At 40.4% G+C, this 8654-nt stretch overlaps 1 pseudogene; it reads right to left on the bottom strand.

Annotated features, from left to right (window-relative positions):
• Positions 1-299: 299 nt before the first annotated feature.
• Positions 300-1252, bottom strand: LOC118023363 (annotated as a pseudogene).
• Between the last annotated feature and the right edge of the window lie 7402 nt (positions 1253-8654).

Raw genomic sequence — 8654 nt, forward strand, 5'->3', positions numbered from 1 at the left:
TACCCCTAATAACATAGTAAGTTGCAATTTCTAATCAAACACCTATTTCTAGGTTATATTCATTTTGATCTCTTATTTTCCATTTTACTCTGGTATTTTCTTCTGAATATAGGTTACAAATAATCTTTTGTATTAACTCCTGGTTTTAATACCACAAAGTCACCTGTTTTAACTTGACTATATTTTTATCACTTAGTGTAGGATACACTTTTTAAACTAGTTATACTCCAGTAACTTTGTGAATGAAAAAAGGGGAAGAAAACTAAGAACAAATAATGGAGTCATTCTTTCACTGATCCTCATCCAATTTCAGGAAAATCACTTTCCAAAAGCAGCAATTCTAATAAATCTTTCCATGTCTAAAAAGAAACTGAAACAAAAGGGAAATCATGGGAAACCTGTGATAGTTTACTAGATATTATGTGCTTTTAGTAGCTCAACACTGGTAATACTTGATAATCAAGAGTAAATTAATAGGCTAACATTTAAAAGTGTATACTTTAATAAGCATATAAACAATTAGGTAAGCTTGTGGAGAAGCTGACCAAGATACATATATTAGGAGATACAATTGTCCATCTAAATTTTCTAGATTTTTTTTTTTTTGCAGAGTATTTATTCAAGTTGTTTACTATATAATTTCTCCTATGCCATTTTGGAAGTCCTTTATTGTAAAGACTAGTCTTTTGTCTGATGACAAACAGCAGCCACACTGTCAGTGATTATTCTGGACCTCCAGGTTGGATAAATTAAATTTCTTCTTTTTTTTTTTTTTTAAAGATTTTATTAGTTTATTTGACAGAGAGAGAGACAGCGAGAAAGGGAACACAAGCAGGGGGAGTGGGAGAGGGAGAAGCAGGCTTTCTGCAGAGCAGGGAGCCCGATGCAGGGCTCAATCCCAGGACCCTGGGATCATGACGTGAGCCGAAGGCAGACGCTTAACGACTGAGCCACCCAGGTGCCCCAAATTCAATTTCTTCTTGAGATACAAGTTTCCTTCTGTATTTCTGAGGTAATGTTTTTATTATTCCTGCAGTGTCTGGTGGACCCTGATGCATCAGCAAATCTGGGGATTTACTTCCCTTAGAATGCTGTGAAATTGAAGAAGAGTGAAGCAGTAGCCCTGTGATCTCAAAACTTCTGACACGTTAGGTTTAGGATTGCCTCTTCTGTCAGGGAACCTTATTAATGGAGTATGTGGCTTGACTACCTGAACGACCCTGCTGGCAGACGCCATCTTGCTGCCCATCATGACCCCAGCAACAACTACTTTATTTAATGAGAACTTACACTGTGCTAAAGTTTTACATGCATTTTCTTTTTCTTAGCCTTTTTGTGGTGAAATATGACACACATACAGAAAGAGTTTACGAAACAAAAATATGCATCTGAGAGAATTATCACAAAGCAAACACTCATATAAGTGTTGCCTAAATTAAAAAAGAAATACAACACTGCTAGCACTCAAGAAACTACCCAGTCCCCCCTTCTCACTAACCCCTCATTCCCCATCAAAGGTAGCCTCTACCCTGACATTTAAGGTAATCACTTCCCTCTTCCTTTTGATCATCCATCACCAAATATGCATCTCCAAATTTGAGTTTTGTCTTGCAGCTTGTGAATTTCACACCCAGGGAATCTCACAGTATGTGTTCTTTTGTGTTCAGCTTCTTTTGCTCAATATCACATTTGAGATGCATCCATATTGTTATATGCAGATGAAATTAATTTATCTTCATTGCATGAAAATAAATCCACTTACCCACTCTACTGTTGAATAGCATCTGAGCCAATTCCAGATTATGGTCATTGCAACAATGCTGCTATGAGCATTCTTGCACATATCTCCTGATGTACATGGAATTGCTGGGCTATGGGCCATGCTCATCCTTCACTTCAGTAGGCATGCTGAGCTATTTTCCTAAGTGGCTGCATTAATTCACATTCCCACACACTATACTCTCACCAACACCTGGTATTGCCAATCATCCTCTTGCTAGCTGTGCTGGTGAGTGTGTATGGCAGTCTACCATGGTTTTGCTTTGCATTTCCCAATATAGTGAGGTTGAACACCCACCTTCTTCTATGTTCATTGGCCACCTAGGTATCTTCCCCTGAAAAGTGCCTGTTCAGTTCTTTTGCTCATTTTCTCCAAATTCTCTGCTCATCTCATGATTTTCAGGATATTCTGGATGCAAGCCTTCTCTGTCATATTTGAAAAAATAACCCCTTTAGTGCAAGACCTGACTTCTCATTCTCTCAAGTAATGTACTGAGACAAACTAAGGCTCCAGTTTTAAAGCATACCATGTACATTTTCTCAAGTGATCCTTCCAAAATTCCTATAAGGTAGAATTATTGCCCCTATCCTGAGGGAGAGGAAACTTGTTCTTACAGAAGTTAGCTAACATGTCTAATAAGTGGCAGAACTGAGATTAGTTTTCAGATCTGCCTGACTCCAAAGCCCATGCACTTAATCCCCAGGTTCTACTAATAATGACTTTATATTTATGTCTTGGTCACAGTCCCAGCAAGCAGCACCTGAAAGCCAGGTTTGCAGACTTCTGTTCCTTTGTTAACCACTCTCTGAACCACTATTCCACACAAGATAGACACACATTGACTGTTGCCTGTTAGTTATTAAATATTTACTTAAATAATACTTTAATCCTGGGAAAAATCTCAGAGGGGCGCTTGGGTGGCTCAGTCGTTAAGCGACTGCCTTCAGCTCGGGTCATGATCCCAGGGTCCTGGGATCAAGTCCCGCATCAGGCTCCCTGCTCCACAGGAAGCCTGCTTCTCCCTCTCCCACTCCCCCGCTTGTGTCCCCTCTCTCGCTGTGTCTCTCTCTGTAAAATAAATAAATAAAATCTAAAAAAAAAAATCTCAGAAAAGAATTGTTATCAGGCCACACTTGGTAAAAAGTTAGCTCTAGTTAACCTCTTTTACTTTTTTAACAAAGTTTTAACACTTAGTCCCAAGCATGACTGCATGTTCTCCCAATCATAAGCATGACAGGGGAAAGATCAATCATAAGAATTCAAGTGACATCTTCTGGACCCCCCACCTGTCCACTCAGCAATGTAGGGTCCCTGCCCTGTGCTGCATTTGGGGGAACTTAACTGAGTGCGTGTGGGCTAAGTTGGCCGGTAGAAGAAACAAGAGTGATGTCAGACTCATGGTGTTTCATCCTATGTTCAATGTATATCAAATACAGGACAGTGGAAAATAGAGGGATAGAAAAGGAATACCTGGCAAATGCCAACCAAAGAAAGCTGAGTGGAAATATTAATATTAATATTAGAATAACTGTGATTTCTTTGTTACAGACAGCAAGCATTTCCAACCCCATCTGCCAGCCACATTGCTCAGCTGTGGCACTCACCCAGAGGATGAGTCCTTGCACTCTGATTCATTATGAGAAAGTTAAAGGTTCTTCCCTTCTGCTTCTGGGTAAAGAAGGGCAATGCCCGGCTGTGACCTGGACACTCTCCTAGTGTGAGGCCAAGGAAAGAAGGTTCAGCTTTGACTTGATCATGAGGTGTTGCTATTGATTGTTTTGCACTGAGACTAGCTTCTTTTAAGACCTGGAGCTATTCACAGCTGTGTTTATGACCAAATCTTCAGAGTCAGATAGATCGTGTGTTAAAAAAGAGGCAACAAGGTGCCTGGGTGGCTCAGATGGTTAAGCGTCTGCCTTCGGCTCAGGTCATGATCCCAGGGTCCTGGGATCGAGTCCCACATCGGGCGCCCCGCTCAGCGGGGAGCCTGCTTCTCCCTCTGACCCTCTCCCCTCTCATGCTGTTTCTCTCTCGCTCACTCTCTAAAAAATACATAAAATCTTAAAAAAAAAAAAAGAGGCAACAAGCCCAAAATGAAGGAATTTGCCCCCCACCCCCCTCCAGCAAACAGCAAACCAAGACTTAATTATAGTTTCAACCTATCCCAGGAGTGTGACCTTTTAATAGTCAATCTGATATTTCCTCATCGGCACTTGTGAGGTAATCTGCATGATACAAACCCTGCTGTGCCCTTCCTCCCCAAGAATCATCCAGGCCAGAAACAATCCTTATGTTTCTTTTGCTAATAACTTCCTTGCCCCCTCCTCCTTCCTATAAAAAACCTTCCATTTGTACAACTCTTCCAGCATCTTTGTACTTGCTAGATGGAATGCTGCCCAATTCATGAATCACTTAAGAAAGCCAATTAGGTCTTCAAATTCACTTGGTTGAATTTTGTTTTTTAACAGTCTTATATCTGGAGGGAGGAGAGGCACTTGTTGGTTGACCTGGAAACAGAGATGGATCAGCCTGAAGGCTCCACCACTGGTAGAAGGATGCCTGACTGGGACAGATGTCCAGGAGGAGGCACTGTGGGGCATTGCTTGGTGAACCCTCTTGGCAACACAGGGTGCCTGCAAAGAAATGAATTCTGCAGAAAAAGGTTAGTTGCTTGGTCTAAAATGTTCAGCTTGCTCTTCCTTTCCCTCTTAATTAGAGAAAGAGGCAAAAAGAATAAGAGTTACAGATAAACTGGAGAGAGGGAGGGAAAGAATCAATGTTTAAAATGTTTTTCCTTGTCTCTAACACTGGGCCTCCTTTTGTGACTCACTCAACTCCCTGCACCATGGGGCCTCTGGGTAGGGCCTCTGCGGGAGCCTTCCTTCGCACTGTATTCCTCAGAACACTTGAACTGGGTATATGCTGCTATTTGAATTTTTAATATACTGAAATACATGTGCAACTGTCCAACACCTGTTTTATGTTCTAGAGTGACTAGGACACTTTCACAGACATGGATCAGCTGAGAGCAATGGGGTAAACTTCCTGTCCTTGCTCTGGGGCAGGGGTCCCAAACCTCTGCTGTTCCAATACCAGGGACACAAGTTTTTTTTGTTTTTGTTTTGTTTTGTTTTTAAAGATTTTATTTATTTATTTGAGAGAGAGAAATGAGAGAGAGAGAGCATGAGACGGGGGAGGGTCAAAGGGAGAAGCAGACTCCCTGCTGAGCAGGGAGCCTGATGCGGGACTTGAGCTATGCACCATCTGTTTTGTTATTTGTTTACGTAGGAATGGGGCGCCTGGGTGGCTCAGTGGTTAAGCGGCTGCCTTCAGCTCAGGTCATGATCCAGTGGTTAAGCGTCTGCCTTCGGCTCAGGTCATGATCCCGGGGTCCTGGGATCGAGCCCCTCATTGGGCTTCCTGCTCAGCAGGAAGCCTGCTTCTCCCTCTCCCACTCCCCCTGCTTGTGTTCCCTCTCTTGCTGTGTCTCTCTCTGTCAAATAAATGAATAAAATCTTTAAAAAAAAAAAAAAAAAGGAAAGACATTAGGGTTCCAAGCCGATGGCCAAGAAAGAATTCTTGAGATGTCTTTGGTGCAAAAAAGCGGTTTTTTTAAAGCATGGGGACAGGACCCGTGGGCAGAAAGAGCTGTTTTGGGGTCATGAGGAGTGGCCCACTATATATTTCAAGTTGGGAGGGGGTTAAGGATAGCATAAGTCTCTAAGGAATTTTGGAAGCAAGGTTTCCAGGACCTTGAGGGGGCTAACTATTATTAGGAAAATGTCATTTATTACCGTCTAATAAAACCTTAGTCATGAGACCCTTCAGATGTATATCGGTGAGCCATATGCTTGGGGGATGATTGCCAACATGTATCTTGGGGGGTAGGAGATAAAAGAAGTTTCCAAAAGAATTTTTATATGTTAAAGTAGGCTTACAGGATCCTGGTGGGGGGCAGGGGTGGTGGTCGGTCTAGGATTTCCTTTTGCCCTTAGCAAAGTGTCAACATCCAGGCAGTTGAGTGCCTAGAAGAATGTCACTCTGCCTGTTTCAAGGACTTGTTAATGGGCTGTAAGTAGTAAAGAAATTTAATAGTTTTTCTTTTGTTTCTCATATCATTTACTATTTTAAAAAATATACTCTCCTTGTTAATTAATTGAATGTAAATAAAATTAAAAATACACTTTTACTTAAGTAAATGCATTTTTTATTAAAAAAAAACCTTTATACTTCTCAGATTTTACCAGTATATAAGTATGTGTACACATCTATTAAGCATTTTTAAAAAGCCTTTGACCACCATTGGTCTGATAGCCACATAGAAGGTACTGGTGAAAAAAACCCAAAAACCTGAAAAGACTGGTTACCAATTGCAATCAAGAGACCAAGGATACTGAAAACTGCACCTGGGGATGAACAGGGTTTTTATTTTATTTTATTATTATTTTTTTAAATTTTATTTTATTTTATTATGTTATGTTAGTCATCATACAATACATCATTAGTTTTTGATGTAGTGTTCCATGATTCATTGTCTTTGAATAACACCCAGTGCTCAATGCAATACGTTCCCTCCTTAATACCCATCACCAAGCTAACCCATCCCCCCACCCCCCTCCCCTCTAAAACCCTCAGTTTGTTTCTCAGAGTCCACAGTCTCTCATGGTTCGTCTCCCCCTCCGATTCCACCCCCCTCATTTTTCCCTTCCTTCTCCTAATGTCCTCCATGCTGTTCCTTATGTTCCACAAATGAGTGAAACCATATGATAATTGACTTTCTCTGCTTGACTTATTTCACTTAGCATAATCTCCTCCAGTCCCATCCATGTTGATGTAAAAGTTGGGTATTCATCCTTTCTGATGGCTGAGTAATATTCCATTATATATATGGACCACATCTTCTTTATCCATTCATCTGTTGAAGGGTATCTTGGCTCTTTCCACAGTTTGGCTATTACGGACATTGCTTTTATGAACATTGGGGTGCATATGGCCCTTCTTTTCACTACATCTGTGTCTTTGGGGTAAATACCCAGGAGTGCAATTGCTAGGTCATATTTTTGATTTTTTGAGGCACCTCCACATTGTTTTCCAAAGTGGCTGTACCCACTTACATTTCCACCAACAGTGTAAGAGGGTTCTCCTTTCTCCACAACCTCTCCAACATTTGTTGTTTCTTGCCTTGTCAATTTTTGCCATTCTAACTGGTGTAAGGTGGTATCTCAATGTGGTTTTGATTTGAATTTCCCTGATGGCTAATGATGATGAACATTTTTTCATGTGTCTGTTAGCCATTTGTATGTCTTCTTTGGAGAAGTGTCTGTTCATGTCTTCTGCCCCTTTTTGACTTGATTATTTGTTTTACGGGTGTTGAATTTGAGGAGCTCTTTATAGATCTTGGGTATCAGCCCTTTGTCTGTAGTGTCATGTGCAAATATCTTCTCCCATTCTGTGGGTTGCCTCTTTGTTTTGTTGACTGTTTCCTTTGTTGTGCAGAAGCTTTTTATCCTGATGAAGTCCCAAAAGTTCATTTTCCCTTTTGTTTCACTTGCCTTTGGAGATGTATTTTGAAACAAGTTGCTGTGGCTGATGTCGAAGAGGTTACTGCTTACGTTCTCCTCTAGAATTTTGTTGGATTCCTGTCTCACATTGAGGTCTTCCATCCATTTTGAGTTTATCTTTGTGTATGGTGTTAGAGAATGGTTGACTTTCATTCTTCTGCATGTGGCTGTCCTATTTTCCCAGCACCATTTATTGAAGAGACTGTCTTTTTTCCATTGCATATTTTTTCCTGCTTTGTCGAAGATTATTTGACCAAAGAGTTGAGGATCCATATCTGGGCTCTCTATTCTGTTCCATCGGTCTGTATGTCTGTTTTTGTGCCAGTACTATGCTGTCTTGGTGATCATGGCTTTGTAATATAGCTTGAAATCAGGCAACGTGATGCCCCCAGCTTTGTTTTTCTTTTTCAACATTTCCTTGGCGATTCGGGGTCTTTTCTGATTCCATACAAATTTTAGGATTGTGTGTTCCAGCACTTTGAAAAATGTCATTGGAATTTTGATCAGGACGGTGTTGAAGGTATAGATTGCTCTAGGTAGCATAGACATTTTAACAATGTTTACTCTTCCGATCCATAAGCATGGAATGTTTTTCCATCTTTTTGTCTTCTTCCATTTCTTTCATGAGTGTTTTGTAGTTCCTAGAGTATAGATCCTTTACCCCTTTGGTTAGGTTTATTCAAGGTATCTTATGTTTTTTGGTGCTATTGTAAATGGAATCATTTCTTTAATTTCTCTTTCTACAGTTGCATTGTTAGTGTATAAGAAAGCAACTGAATTCTGTGCATTGATTTTGTATCCTGTTACATTACTAAATTGCTGTATGAGTTCTAGTAATTTAGGGGGGAGTCTTTTGGGTTTTCCACATAAAGTATCATGTCATCTGTGAAAAGAGAGAGTTTGACTTCTTCTTTGCTAATTTGAATACCTTTTTATTTCTTTTTGTTGTCTGATTGCTGTTGCTAGGTCTTCTAATACTATGTTGAACAATAGTGGCAAGAGTGGGCATCCTTGTCGTGTTCCTGATCTTAAGGGAAAGGCTCTCAGCTTTTCCCCATTGAGGATGATATTCACTGTGGGCTTTTCATAGATGGATTTTATAAACTTGAGGAATATTCCCTATACTCTGAAGAGTTTTAATCAGGAAAGGATGCTGTATTTTGTCAAATGCTTTTTCTGCATCAATTGAGAGGACCATATGGTTCTTCTCTGTCCTCTTATTAACGTGTTCTATCAAACTGATTGATTTGCAAATGTTGAACCACCCTTGCATCCTGGGAATAAATCCCACTTGGTCATGGTGGATGATCCTT

Source organism: Mirounga leonina, unplaced genomic scaffold (genome assembly GCF_011800145.1).
Source record: "Mirounga leonina isolate KUSES-001 unplaced genomic scaffold, KU_Mleo_1.0 Mir_179, whole genome shotgun sequence".
NCBI lineage: Eukaryota > Metazoa > Chordata > Mammalia > Carnivora > Phocidae > Mirounga > Mirounga leonina.